Consider the following 16725-nt stretch of genomic DNA (forward strand, 5'->3'; position numbering starts at 1 on the left):
GAACCTGGAGCCAAGACACAAGGAGCTGATCCAGAACACTGCAGGGAAAACAACTAAAAACTGAGACGTCCTGCTGCTGAGCCGTGTATCTAATCCTATCATGTGTGATACTGCCTGCTGAGCTGTGTATCTAATCCTATCATGTGTGATCCTGTCTGCTGAGCCGCTGTATCTAATCCTATCATGTGTGATACTGCCTGCTGAGCTGTGTATCTAATCCTGTCATGTGTGATACTGTCTGCTGAGCTGTGTATCTAATCCTATCATGTGTGATACTGTCCGTGAGTAGAGTAACTAAACCTATCACATCTGACCATGATGGGAGTTGCAGTTTCACAACAGGTGGAGTATTTCTACTGCAGACTTTGAAGTTCAGATGTGATACCAAGCATGGCGACCTCTTTATTCTGGAAATCATTGGGGTCCTGGGTTCCAGCTCAGACCCAGTCACCAGAGTAAGGCCAGATTCACACGAGCGTGAGTAGACTCGGACGTCCGAGTCGCCCCCGTGCAGGTTCAGTTTTCGCGGATCCCCATAGACTTTAGGCTCTTGAGAGATCCGTGAAAACTTAAAATAATCGGACATGTTCTGTTTTTGAACGGACCCTTCACACGCCCCATTGAAAAACATGCGTCCGTGTGACGGCCGCTGTTTTAACCATCATCGCACTGACGTATTCAACGCTCATGTGAATAAGGCTGAATAAACACGCTGCGTAATTTGATGTGGAAAATCTGCATCAAAACCGCAGGTATACGCACGGAATTCCACGCTAAAACGGCATCTAATGCATTTTTAGCTGCGGTTTTTATGTTTTCATGCGGAAATAGGTGCGATTTTATGCTGCGGATTTTTAAAAAAACTAGACCTATCGCTGTGGATTTTAAAACGCGCGCCACAGGTCAATTTCCGTTCAGCAAAAATCTGCGCCGTGTAGATGAGATTTCTTGGAATCTCACGTACATTGCCGGTGCTGTATTACGCTGCGGATTTGAGGCGTGAATATACACGCAGTAAATCCGCACGTAATCCGCAACGTGTGCATCCAGCCTCGGGGGGGAATTCATTCACTTTTCTACGCCAGACTAGAAAGTTGCGAACGGCTCAAAAGAAAAAAAAAACCACATTTTTATGACCTATGTGATGCTCGCGCCATTTAAAAAAAAAAAGTCAAAGCTTAGTAAAATTTGGCGCAGTCATCGGTGTCCCAACAAATTCATCATAATTTATGCAAGAAGCTGGCGCAAATTAGTGCGCCATATCTCATGGCTGGTGTGGATTTAACATTCTGGCGCACAGATGGCCAGCAAACGCCATTCTTCCGTAATTCCCCCCCCCCTTTCTTAGGCTCTATTCACATCTGTGTACCGGTCTCCATTTATAACGACACCGTTCCGGATCCATCGTACGGCAGATACCACAGACCGTATTTACTTATTATGGGGGCCATCAGATTCCGTTATTCGCAGCGCTACTTTTACCTTCAATTATGATAAAATCGCGATGAAGTCTACAACACAAATGTGAACAGAGTCTGACTGCAGTTTAGACACCAGAATGTTTGTTTTTCAGCAGTTCTGTTCATTCATCGCCGTCATCGTCCGCGTCCTCCCTCCGTGTCAGCGAGAACGTTACTCCCTATTACACATCACCGTGACACCTTATAAATTCATGTGAATAATGATGTTAAACACGGAAAATGTAATCTGCAGCCGTCATTGCTGCGCCGGGGGAGCGATTATATTCTGGAGAAATCTGGGGGAAGCCGACTATGGCCGCGGTTTAATAACCCAAATACTGGACGATCAAGGAGAGGCAGATGTTCTCCAGAGTTACAGAACAAGCTACACTTATATCTGAAAATGATTTGCTTCAAATGTTCTTCTCCACAGGGGGCAGTATAAGGCGGCAGTCACACACGGCAGATTTTGTTGCAGAAATTTCTGTGACTGAAAATCTGTTCCATTCATCTAAATTAGCTAGTTTCTGCAACAGGTGCCGGGATTATGGTAGTTATATTCTTGTATATAGGGGCAGTATTATAGTAGTTATATTCTTGTATATAGGGGGCTGTATTATAGTAGTTATACTCTTGTATATATGAGCAGTATTATAGTAGTTATATTCTTGTATATAGGGGCAGTATTATAGTAGTTATATTCTTGTATATAGGAGCAGTATTATAGTAGTTATATTCTTGTATATAGGAGCAGTATTATAGTAGTTATATTCTTGTATATAGGAGAAGTATTATAGTAGTTATATTCTTGTATATAGGGAGCAGTATTATAGTGGTTATATTCCTGTATATAGGAGCAGTAATATAGTAGTTATATTCTTGTATATAGGAGCAGTATTATAGTGGTTATATTCTTGTATATAGGGGCAGTATTATAGTAGTTATATTCTTGTATATAGGAGCAGTATTATAGTAGATATATTCTTGTATATAGGGGGCAGTATTATAGTAGTTATATTCTTGTATATAGGAGCAGTATTATAGTAGTTATATTCTTGTATATAGGGGGCAGTATTATCGTAGTTATATTCTTGTATATAGGGGCAGTATTATAGTAGTTATATTCTTGTATATAGGGGCAGTATTATAGTAGTTATATTCTTGTATATAAGAGCAGTATTATAGTAGTTATATTCTTGTATATAGGGAGCAGTATTATAGTAGTTATATTCTTGTATATAGGAGCAGTAATATAGTAGTTATATTCTTGTATATAGGAGCAGTATTATAGTGGTTATATTCTTGTATATAGGAGCAGTATTATAGTGGTTATATTCTTGTATATAGGGAGCAGTATTATATTAGTTATATTCTTGTATATAGGAGCAGTATTATAGTAGTTATATTCTTGTATATAGGGGGCAGTATTATCGTAGTTATATTCTTGTATATAGGGGCAGTATTATAGTAGTTATATTCTTGTATATAGGAGCAGTATTATAGTAATTATATTCTTGTATATAGGGAGCAGTATTATATTAGTTATATTCTTGTATATAGGAGCAGTATTATAGTAGTTATATTCTTGTATATAGGAGCAGTATTATAGTAGTTATATTCTTGTATATAGGAGCAGTATTATAGTAGATATATTCTTGTATATAGGGGGCAGTATTATAGTAGTTATATTCTTGTATATAGGGGCAGTATTATAGTAGTTATATTCTTGTATATAGGGGCAGTATTATAGTAGTTATATTCTTGTATATAGGAGCAGTATTATAGTAGATATATTCTTGTATATAGGGGGCAGTATTATAGTAGTTATATTCTTGTATATAGGGGCAGTATTATAGTAGTTATATTCTTGTATATAGGAGCAGTATTATAGTAGTTATATTCTTGTATATAGGGGTAGTATTATAGTAGTTATATTCTTGTATATGGGGGCAGTATTATAGTAGTTATATTCTTGTATATAGGGAGCAGTATTATAGTAGTTATATTCTTGTATATAGGAGCAGTATTATAGTAGTTATATTCTTGTATATAGGGAGCAGTATTATAGTAGTTATATTCTTGTATATAGGGAGCAGTATTATAATAGTTATATTCTTGTATATAGGGGCAGTATTATAATAGTTATATTCTTGTATATAGGAGCAGTATTATAGTAGTTATATTCTTGTATATAGTAGTTGTATTCTTGTATGTAGGGGCAGTATTATAGTAGTTATATTCTTGTATATAGGAGCAGTATTATAGTAGTTATATTCTTGTATATAGGAGCAGTATTATAGTAGTTATATTCTTGTATATAGGGGCAGTATTATAGTAGTTATATTCTTGTATATAGTGGCCAGTATTATAGTAGTTATATTCTTGTATATAGGGTCAGTATTATAGTAGTTATATTCTTGTATATAGGGGCAGTATTATAGTAGTTTATATTCCTGTATATAGGAGCAGTATTATAGTAGTTATATTCTTGTATATAGGGGCAGTATTATAGTAGTTATATTCTTGTATATAGTGGGCAGTATTATAGTAGTTATATTCTTGTATATAGGGTCAGTATTATAGTAGTTATATTCTTGTATATAGGGGCAGTATTATAGTAGTTATATTCTTGTATATAGGGGGCAGTATTATAGTAGTTATATTCCTGTATATAGGAGCAGTATTATAGTAGTTATATTCTTGTATGTAGGGGGCAGTATTATAGTAGTTATATTCTTGTATATAGGGGCAGTATTATAGTAGTTATATTCTTGTATATAGTAGTTGTATTCTTGTATGTAGGGGCAGCATTATAGTAGTTATATTCTTGTATATAGGGGCAGTATTATAGTAGTTATATTTTTGTATATAGGAGGCAGTATTATAGTAGTTATATTCTTGTATGTAGGGGCAGTATTCTAGTAGTTATATTCTTGTATATAGGAGCAGTATTATAGTAGTTATATTCTTGTATATAGTAGTTGTATTCTTGTATATAGGGGGCAGTATTATAGTAGTTATATTCTTGTATATAGGAGCAGTATTATAGTAGTTATATTCTTGTATATAGGAGCAGTATTATAGTAGTTATATTCTTGTATATAGGAGCAGTATTATAGTAGTTATATTCTTGTATATAGGGGCAGTATTATAGTAGTTATATTCTTGTATATAGTGGGCAGTATTATAGCAGTTGTATTCTTGTATATAGGGGCAGTATTATAGTAGTTATATTCTTGTATATAGGAGCAGTATTATAGCAGTTGTATTCTTGTATATAGGGAGCAGTATTATAGTAGTTGTATTCTTGTATATAGGGGCAGTATTATAGTAGTTATATTCTTGTATATAGGGGGCAGTATTATAGTAGTTATATTCTTGTATATAGAGGCAGTATTATAGTAGTTGTATTCTTGTATATAGGAGGCAGTATTATAGTAGTTATATTCTTGTATATAGGGGCAGTATTATAGTAGTTATATTCTTGTATATAGTGGGCAGTATTATAGTAGTTATATTCTTGTATATAGGGTCAGTATTATAGTAGTTATATTCTTGTATATAGGGGCAATATTATAGTAGTTTATATTCCTGTATATAGGGGGCAGTATTATAGTAGTTATATTCTTGTATATAGGAGCAGTATTATAGTAGTTATATTCTTGTATATAGGAGCAGTATTATAGTAGTTATATTCTTGTATATAGGAGCAGTATTATAGTAGTTATATTCTTGTATATAGGGGCAGTATTATAGTAGTTATATTCTTGTATATAGTGGGTAGTATTATAGTAGTTATATTCTTGTATATAGGGTCAGTATTATAGTAGTTATATTCTTGTATATAGGGGCAGTATTATAGTAGTTTATATTCCTGTATATAGGAGCAGTATTATAGTAGTTATATTCTTGTATATAGGAGCAGTATTATAGTAGTTATATTCTTGTATATAGGAAGCAGTATTATAGCAGTTATATTCTTGTATATAGGAGCCAGTATTATAGTAGTTATATTCTTGTATATAGGGTCAGTATTATAGTAGTTATATTCTTGTATATAGGGGCAGTATTATAGTAGTTTATATTCCTGTATATAGGAGCAGTATTATAGTGGTTATATTCTTGTATATAGGGGGCAGTATTATATTCGATATATTCTTGTATATAGGGGGCAGTATTATAGTAGTTATATTCTTGTATATAGGGGGCAGTATTATAGTAGTTATATTCCTGTATATAGGAGCAGTATTTATAGTAGTTATATTCTTGTATATAGGGGCAGTATTATAGTAGTTATATTCTTGTATATAGTAGTTGTATTCTTGTATATAGGAGGCAGTATTATAGTAGTTATATTCTTGTATGTAGGGGCAGTATTATAGTAGTTATATTCTTGTATATAGGGGCAGTATTATAGTAGTTATATTCTTGTATATAGAGGGCAGTATTATAGTAGTTATATTCTTGTATATAGGGGCAGTATTATAGTAGTTATATTCTTGTATATAGGGGCAATATTATAGTAGTTTATATTCCTGTATATAGGGGGCAGTATTATAGTAGTTATATTCTTGTATATAGGAGCAGTATTATAGTAGTTATATTCTTGTATATAGGAGCAGTATTATAGTAGTTATATTCTTGTATATAGGGAGCAGTATTATTTTAGTTGTATTCTTGTATATAGGGGCAGTATTATAGTAGTTATATTCTTGTATATAGGGGGCAGTATTATAGTAGTTATATTCTTGTATATAGAGGCAGTATTATAGTAGTTTTATTCTTGTATATAAGAGGCAGTATTATAGTAGTTATATTCTTGTATATAGGGGCAGTATTATAGTAGTTATTTTCTTGTATATAGTGGGCAGTATTATAGTAGTTATATTCTTGTATATAGGGTCAGTATTATAGTAGTTATATTCTTGTATATAGGGGCAATATTATAGTAGTTATATTCTTGTATATAGTAGTTGTATTCTTGTATGTAGGAGGCAGTATTATAGTCGTTATATTTTTGTATGTAGGGGCAGTATTCTAGTAGTTATATTCTTGTATATAGGAGCAGTATTATAGTAGTTATATTCTTGTATATAGGAAGCAGTATTATAACAGTTATATTCTTGTATATAGGAGCCAGTATTATAGTAGTTATATTCTTGTATATAGGGGCAGTATTATAGTAGTTTTATTCTTGGATATAGGAGGCAGTATTATAGTAGTTATATTCTTGTATATAGGGGCAGTATTATAGTAGTTATATTCTTGTATATAGGAGGCAGTATTATAGTAGTTATATTCTTGTATGTAGGGGCAGTATTATAGTAGTTATATTCTTGTATATAGGAGCAGTATTATAGTAGTTATATTCTTGTATATAGTGGGCAGTATTATAGTAGTTATATTCTTGTATATAGGGTCAGTATTATAGTAGTTATATTCTTGTATATAGTAGTTGTATTCTTGTATATAGGAGGCAGTATTATAGTAGTTATATTCTTGTATATAGGGGCAGTATTATAGTAGTTATATTCTTGTATATAGGAGGCAGTATTATAGTAGTTATATTCTTGTATATAGGAAGCAGTATTATAACAGTTATATTCTTGTATATAGGAGCCAGTATTATAGTAGTTATATTCTTGTATGTAGGGGCAGTATTATAGTAGTTATATTCTTGTATATAGGAGGCAGTATTATAGTAGTTATATTCTTGTATGTAGGGGCAGTATTCTAGTAGTTATATTCTTGTATATAGTGGGCAGTATTATAGTAGTTATATTCTTGTATATAGGGTCAGTATTATAGTAGTTATATTCTTGTATATAGGGGCAGTATTATAGTAGTTTATATTCCTGTATATAGGAGCAGTATTATAGTAGTTTATATTCCTGTATATAGGAGCAGTATTATAGTAGTTATATTCTTGTATATAGGAGCAGTATTATAGTAGTTATATTCTTGTATATAGGAAGCAGTATTATAGCAGTTACATTCTTGTATATAGGAGCCAGTATTATAGTAGTTACATTTTTGTATATAGGGGACAGTATTATAGTAGTTATATTCTTGTATATAGGGACAGTATTATAGTAGTTATATTCTTGTATATAGGAGCAGTATTATAGTAGTTATATTCTTGTATATAGGGGGCAGTATTATAGTAGTTATATTCTTGTATATAGGGGCAGTATTATAGTAGTTATATTCTTGTATATAGGAGCAGTATTATAGTAGTTATATTCTTGTATATAGGGGGCAGTATTATAGTAGTTATATTCTTGTATATAGGGGCAGTATTATAGTAGTTTATATTCCTGTATATAGGGGGCAGTATTATAGTAGTTATATTCTTGTATATAGGAGCAGTATTATAGTAGTTATATTCTTGTATATAGGAGCAGTATTATAGTAGTTATATTCTTGTATATAGGAGCAGTATTATAGTAGTTATATTCTTGTATATAGGGGCAGTATCATAGTAGTTATATTCTTGTATATAGTGGGCAGTATTATAGTAGTTATATTCTTGTATATAGGGGCAGTATTATAGTAGTTATATTCTTGTATATAGGGGCAGTATTATAGTAGTTTATATTCCTGTATATAGGAGCAGTATTATAGTAGTTATATTCTTGTATATAGGAGCAGTATTATAGTAGTTATATTCTTGTATATAGGAAGCAGTATTATAGCAGTTATATTCTTGTATATAGGAGCCAGTATTATAGTAGTTACATTTTTGTATATAGGGGACAGTATTATAGTAGTTATATTCTTGTATATAGGGCCAGTATTATAGTAGTTTATATTCCTGTATATAGGGGCAATATTATAGTAGTTTATATTCCTGTATATAGGGGGCAGTATTATAGTAGTTATATTCTTGTATATAGGAGCAGTATTATAGTAGTTACATTTTTGTATATAGGGGACAGTATTATAGTAGTTATATTCTTGTATATAGGGGCAGTATTATAGTAGTTATATTCTTGTATATAGGAGCAGTATTATAGTAGATATATTCTTGTATATAGGGGGCAGTATTATAGTAGTTATATTCTTGTATATAGGGGGCAGTATTATAGTAGTTATATTCTTGTATATAGGAGCAGTATTATAGTAGTTATATTCTTGTATATAGGGGGCAGTATTATCGTAGTTATATTCTTGTATATAGGGGCAGTATTATAGTAGTTATATTCTTGTATATAGGGGCAGTATTATAGTAGTTATATTCTTGTATATAGGAGCAGTATTATAGTAGTTATATTCTTGTATATAGGGAGCAGTATTATAGTAGTTATATTCTTGTATATAGGAGCAGTATTATAGTAGTTATATTCTTGTATATAGGAGCAGTATTATAGTAGTTATATTCTTGTATATAGGAGCAGTATTATAGTAGATATATTCTTGTATATAGGGGGCAGTATTATAGTAGTTATATTCTTGTATATAGGGGCAGTATTATAGTAGTTATATTCTTGTATATAGGGGCAGTATTATAGTAGTTATATTCTTGTATATAGGAGCAGTATTATAGTAGATATATTCTTGTATATAGGGGGCAGTATTATAGTAGTTATATTCTTGTATATAGGGGCAGTATTATAGTAGTTATATTCTTGTATATAGGAGCAGTATTATAGTAGTTATATTCTTGTATATAGGGGTAGTATTATAGTAGTTATATTCTTGTATATGGGGGCAGTATTATAGTAGTTATATTCTTGTATATGGGGGCAGTATTATAGTAGTTATATTCTTGTATATAGGAGCAGTATTATAGTAGTTATATTCTTGTATATAGGGAGCAGTATTATAGTAGTTATATTCTTGTATATAGGGAGCAGTATTATAATAGTTATATTCTTGTATATAGGGGCAGTATTATAATAGTTATATTCTTGTATATAGGGGGCAGTATTATAGTAGTTATATTCTTGTATGTAGGGGCAGTATTATAGTAGTTATATTCTTGTATATAGGAGCAGTATTATAGTAGTTATATTCTTGTATATAGGAGCAGTATTATAGTAGTTATATTCTTGTATATAGGGGCAGTATTATAGTAGTTATATTCTTGTATATAGTGGCCAGTATTATAGTAGTTATATTCTTGTATATAGGGTCAGTATTATAGTAGTTATATTCTTGTATATAGGGGCAGTATTATAGTAGTTTATATTCCTGTATATAGGAGCAGTATTATAGTGGTTATATTCTTGTATATAGGGGGCAGTATTATATTAGATATATTCTTGTATATAGGAGCAGTATTATAGTAGTTATATTCTTGTATATAGGAGCAGTATTATAGTAGTTATATTCTTGTATATAGGGGCAGTATTATAGTAGTTATATTCTTGTATATAGTGGGCAGTATTATAGTAGTTATATTCTTGTATATAGGGTCAGTATTATAGTAGTTATATTCTTGTATATAGGGGCAGTATTATAGTAGTTATATTCTTGTATATAGGGGGCAGTATTATATTAGATATATTCTTGTATGTAGGGGGCAGTATTATAGTAGTTATATTCTTGTATGTAGGGGGCAGTATTATAGTAGTTATATTCCTGTATATAGGAGCAGTATTATAGTAGTTATATTCTTGTATATAGGGGCAGTATTATAGTAGTTATATTCTTGTATATAGGAGCAGTATTATAGTAGTTATATTCTTGTATATAGTAGTTGTATTCTTGTATATAGGGGGCAGTATTATAGTAGTTATATTCTTGTATATAGGAGCAGTATTATAGTAGTTATATTCTTGTATATAGGAGCAGTATTATAGTAGTTATATTCTTGTATATAGGAGCAGTATTATAGTAGTTATATTCTTGTATATAGGGGCAGTATTATAGTAGTTATATTCTTGTATATAGTGGGCAGTATTATAGCAGTTGTATTCTTGTATATAGGGGCAGTATTATAGTAGTTATATTCTTGTATATAGGAGCAGTATTATAGCAGTTGTATTCTTGTATATAGGGAGCAGTATTATAGTAGTTGTATTCTTGTATATAGGGGCAGTATTATAGTAGTTATATTCTTGTATATAGGGGGCAGTATTATAGTAGTTATATTCTTGTATATAGAGGCAGTATTATAGTAGTTGTATTCTTGTATATAGGAGGCAGTATTATAGTAGTTATATTCTTGTATATAGGGGCAGTATTATAGTAGTTATATTCTTGTATATAGTGGGCAGTATTATAGTAGTTATATTCTTGTATATAGGGTCAGTATTATAGTAGTTATATTCTTGTATATAGGGGCAATATTATAGTAGTTTATATTCCTGTATATAGGGGGCAGTATTATAGTAGTTATATTCTTGTATATAGGAGCAGTATTATAGTAGTTATATTCTTGTATATAGGAGCAGTATTATAGTAGTTATATTCTTGTATATAGGAGCAGTATTATAGTAGTTATATTCTTGTATATAGGGGCAGTATTATAGTAGTTATATTCTTGTATATAGTGGGCAGTATTATAGTCGTTATATTCTTGTATATAGGGTCAGTATTATAGTAGTTATATTCTTGTATATAGGGGCAGTATTATAGTAGTTTATATTCCTGTATATAGGAGCAGTATTATAGTAGTTATATTCTTGTATATGGGAGCAGTATTATATTAGATATATTCTTGTATATAGGGGGCAGTATTATAGTAGTTATATTCTTGTATATAGGGGGCAGTATTATAGTAGTTATATTCCTGTATATAGGAGCAGTATTATAGTAGTTATATTCTTGTATATAGGGGCAGTATTATAGTAGTTATATTCTTGTATATAGTAGTTGTATTCTTGTATATAGGAGGCAGTATTATAGTAGTTATATTCTTGTATGTAGGGGCAGTATTATAGTAGTTATATTCTTGTATATAGGGGCAGTATTATAGTAGTTATATTCTTGTATATAGAGGGCAGTATTATAGTAGTTATATTCTTGTATATAGGGGCAGTATTATAGTAGTTATATTCTTGTATATAGGGGCAATATTATAGTAGTTTATATTCCTGTATATAGGGGGCAGTATTATAGTAGTTATATTCTTGTATATAGGAGCAGTATTATAGTAGTTATATTCTTGTATATAGGGGCAGTATTATAGTAGTTATATTCTTGTATATAGGGGGCAGTATTATAGTAGTTATATTCTTGTATATAGAGGCAGTATTATAGTAGTTTTATTCTTGTATATAAGAGGCAGTATTATAGTAGTTGTATATAGGGGCAGTATTATAGTAGTTATTTTCTTGTATATAGTGGGCAGTATTATAGTAGTTATATTCTTGTATATAGGGTCAGTATTATAGTAGTTATATTCTTGTATATAGGGGCAATATTATAGTAGTTATATTCTTGTATATAGTAGTTGTATTCTTGTATATAGGAGGCAGTATTATAGTAGTTATATTCTTGTATGTAGGGGCAGTATTCTAGTAGTTATATTCTTGTATATAGGAGCAGTATTATAGTAGTTATATTCTTGTATATAGGAAGCAGTATTATAACAGTTATATTCTTGTATATAGGAGCCAGTATTATAGTAGTTATATTCTTGTATATAGGGGCAGTATTATAGTAGTTTTATTCTTGGATATAGGAGGCAGTATTATAGTAGTTATATTCTTGTATATAGGGTCAGTATTATAGTAGTTATATTCTTGTATATAGTAGTTGTATTCTTGTATATAGGAGGCAGTATTATAGTAGTTATATTCTTGTATGTAGGGGCAGTATTCTAGTAGTTATATTCTTGTATATAGGAGCAGTATTATAGTAGTTATATTCTTGTATATAGGAAGCAATATTATAACAGTTATATTCTTGTATATAGGAGCCAGTATTATAGTAGTTATATTCTTGTATATAGGGGGCAGTATTATAGTAGTTATATTCTTGTATATAGGGGGCAGTATTATAGTAGTTATATTCTTGTATATAGAGGCAGTATTATAGTAGTTTTATTCTTGTATATAGGAGGCAGTATTATAGTAGTTATATTCTTGTATATAGGGGCAGTATTATAGTAGTTATTTTCTTGTATATAGTGGGCAGTATTATAGTAGTTATATTCTTGTATATAGGGTCAGTATTATAGTAGTTATATTCTTGTATATAGGGGCAATATTATAGTAGTTTATATTCCTGTATATAGGGGGCAGTATTATAGTAGTTATATTCTTGTATATAGGAGCAGTATTATAGTAGTTATATTCTTGTATATAGGGGCAGTATTATAGTAGTTATATTCTTGTATATAGTGGGCAGTATTATAGTAGTTATATTCTTGTATATAGGGTCAGTATTATAGTAGTTATATTCTTGTATATAGGGGCAGTATTATAGTAGTTTATATTCCTGTATATAGGAGCAGTATTATAGTAGTTATATTCTTGTATATAGGAGCAGTATTATAGTAGTTATATTCTTGTATATAGGAGCAGTATTATAGTAGTTATATTCTTGTATATAGGAAGCAGTATTATAGCAGTTACATTCTTGTATATAGGAGCCAGTATTATAGTAGTTACATTTTTGTATATAGGGGACAGTATTATAGTAGTTATATTCTTGTATATAGGGACAGTATTATAGTAGTTATATTCTTGTATATAGGAGCAGTATTATAGTAGTTATATTCTTGGATATAGGGGGCAGTATTATAGTAGTTATATTCTTGTATATAGGGGCAGTATTATAGTAGTTATATTCTTGTATATAGGAGCAGTATTATAGTAGTTATATTCTTGTATATAGGGGGCAGTATTATAGTAGTTATATTCTTGTATATAGGGGCAGTATTATAGTAGTTTATATTCCTGTATATAGGGGGCAGTATTATAGTAGTTATATTCTTGTATATAGGAGCAGTATTATAGTAGTTATATTCTTGTATATAGGAGCAGTATTATAGTAGTTATATTCTTGTATATAGGAGCAGTATTATAGTAGTTATATTCTTGTATATAGGGGCAGTATTATAGTAGTTATATTCTTGTATATAGTGGGCAGTATTATAGTAGTTATATTCTTGTATATAGGAGCAGTATTATAGTAGTTATATTCCTGTATATAGGAGCAGTATTATAGTAGTTATATTCTTGTATATAGGAAGCAGTATTATAGCAGTTATATTCTTGTATATAGGAGCCAGTATTATAGTAGTTACATTTTTGTATATAGGGGACAGTATTATAGTAGTTATATTCTTGTATATAGGGCCAGTATTATAGTAGTTATATTCTTGTATATTGGGGGCAGTATTATAGTAGTTATATTCTTGTATATAGAGGCAGTATTATAGTAGTTATATTCTTGTATATAGGGGGCAGTATTATAGTAGTTATATTCTTGTATATAGGGGTAGTATTATAGTAGTTATATTCTTGTATATAGGGGTAGTATTATAGTAGTTATATTCTTGTATATAGGGGGCAGTATTATAGTAGTTATATTCTTGTATATAGGGGTAGTATTATAGTAGTTATATTCTTGTATATTGGGGGCAGTATTATAGTAGTTATATTCTTGTATATAGAGGCAGTATAATAGTAGTTATATTCTTGTATATAGGGGCAGTATTATAGTAGTTATTCTTGTATATAGGGGCAGTATTATAGTAGTTATATTCTTGTATATAGGGGGCAGTATTATAGTAGTTATATTCTTGTATATAGGGGGCAGTATTATAGTAGTTATATTCTTGTATATAGAGGCAGTATTATAGTAGTTATATTCTTGTATATAGGGGCAGTATTATAGTAGTTATATTCTTGTATATAGGGGCAGTATTATAGTAATTATATTCTTGTATATAGGGGGCAGTATTATAGTAGTCTTGTATATAGGGGCAGTATTATAGTAGTTATATTCTTGTATATAGGGAGCAGTATTATAGTAGTTATATTGTGTATAGGGGGCAGTATTATAGTAGTTATATTCTTGTATATAGGGGCAGTATTATAGTAATTATATTTGTATATAGGGGGCAGTATTATAGTAGTTATATTCTTGTATATAGGAGCAGTATTATAGTAGTTATATTCTTGTATATAGGGAGCAGTATTATAGTAGTTATATTCTTGTGTATAGGGGGCAGTATTATAGTAGTTATATTCTTGTATATAGGGGCAGTATTATAGTAGTTATATTCTTGTATATAGGGGCAGTATTATAGTAGTTGTATTCTTGTATATAGGGAGCAGTATTATAGTAGTTATATTCTTGTATATAGGGGGCAGTATTATAGTAGTTTTATTCTTGTATATAGGAGCAGTATTATAGTAGTTATATTCTTGTATATAGGGGGCAGTATTATAATAGTTATATTCTTGTATATAGGAGCAGTATTATAGTAGTTATATTCTTGTATATAGGGGTAGTATTATAGTAGTTATATTCCTGTATATAGGAGCAGTATTATGGTAGTTATAGTCTTGTATATAGGGGCAGTATTATAGTAGTTATATTCTTGTGTATAGGGGGCAGTATTATAGTAGTTATATTCTTGTATATAGGGGCAGTATTATAGTAGTTATATTCTTGTATATAGGGGCAGTATTATAGTAGTTATATTCTTGTATATAGGGGCAGTATTATAGTAGTTGTATTCTTGTATATAGGGAGCAGTATTATAGTAGTTATATTCTTGTATATAGGGGGCAGTATTATAGTAGTTATATTCTTGTATATAGGAGCAGTATTATAGTAGTTATATTCTTGTATATAGGAGCAGTATTATAGTAGTTATATTCTTGTATATAGGGGCAGTATTATAGTAGTTATATTCTTGTATATAGGGGGCAGTATTATAATAGTTATATTCTTGTATATAGGACCAGTATTATAGTAGTTATATTCTTGTATATAGGACCAGTATTATAGTAGTTATATTCTTGTATATAGGAGCAGTATTATGGTAGTTATAGTCTTGTATATAGGGGCAGTATTATAGTAGTTATATTCTTGTATATAGGAGCAGTATTATAGTAGTTATAGTCTTGTATATAGGGGCAGTATTATAGTAGTTCTAGTCTTGTATATAGGGGGAAGTATTATAGTAGTTATATTCTTGTATATATGGGGCAGTATTATAGTAGTTATATTCTTGTATATAGGGGCAGTATTATAGTAGTTATATTCTTGTATATATGAGCAGTATTATAGTAGTTATATTCTTGTATATAGGAGGCAGTATTATAGTAGTTATATTCTTGTATATAGGAGGCAGTATTATAGTAGTTATATTCTTGTATATAGGAGCAGTATTATAGTAGTTATATTCTTGTATATAGGGGGCAGTATTATAGTGGTTATATTCTTGTATATAGGAGCAGTATTATAGTAGTTATAGTCTTGTATATAGGGGCAGACTTATAGTAGTTATATTCTTGTATATAGGGGGCAGTATTATAGTAGTTATATTCTTGTATATTGGGGCAGTATTATAGTAGTTATATTCTTGTATATTGGGGCAGTATTATAGTAGTTATATTCTTGTATATAGGGGCAGTATTATAGTAGTTATATTCTTGTATATAGGAGCAGTATTATAGTAGTTATATTCTTGTATATAGAGCAGTATTATAGTAGTTATATTCTTGTATATAGGGGCAGTATTATAGTAGTTATATTCTTGTATATAAGGGGCAGTATTATAGTAGTTATATTCTTGTATATAGGGGGCAGTATTATAGTAGTTATAGTCTTGTATATAGGGGCAGTATTATAGTAGTTCTATTCTTGTATATAGGGGCAGTATTATAGTAGTTCTATTCTTGTATATAGGGACAGTATTATAGTAGTTATATTCTTGTATATAGGGGCAGTATTATAGTAGTTATATTCTTGTATATAGGGAGCAGTATTATAGTAGTTATATTCTTGTATATAGGGGGCAGTATTATAGTAGTTATATTCTTGTATATAGGGAGCAGTATTATAGTCGTTATATTCTTGTATATAGGGGACAGTAATATAGTAGTTATATTCTTGTACATAGGGAGCAGTATTATAGTCGTTATATTCTTGTATATAGGAGCAGTATTATAGTAGTTATAGTCTTGTATATAGGGGCAGTATTATAGTAGTTCTATTCTTGTATATAGGGACAGTATTATAGTAGTTATATTCTTGTATATAGGGGCAGTATTATAGTAGTTATATTCTTGTATATTGGGGGCAGTATTATAGTAGTTATATTCTTGTACATTGGGGGCAGTATTATAGTAGTTAT

The 16725-nt window shown here is 30.2% G+C and overlaps 1 protein-coding gene across 3 annotated transcripts in view; it reads left to right on the forward strand.

Annotated features, from left to right (window-relative positions):
* Positions 1-16725, forward strand: part of WNT5B (Wnt family member 5B) — a 113178-nt gene that overhangs the window by 32370 nt on the left and 64083 nt on the right. The window lies entirely within an intron of this gene.

This window comes from Rhinoderma darwinii, chromosome 3 (genome assembly GCF_050947455.1).
Source record: "Rhinoderma darwinii isolate aRhiDar2 chromosome 3, aRhiDar2.hap1, whole genome shotgun sequence".
NCBI lineage: Eukaryota > Metazoa > Chordata > Amphibia > Anura > Rhinodermatidae > Rhinoderma > Rhinoderma darwinii.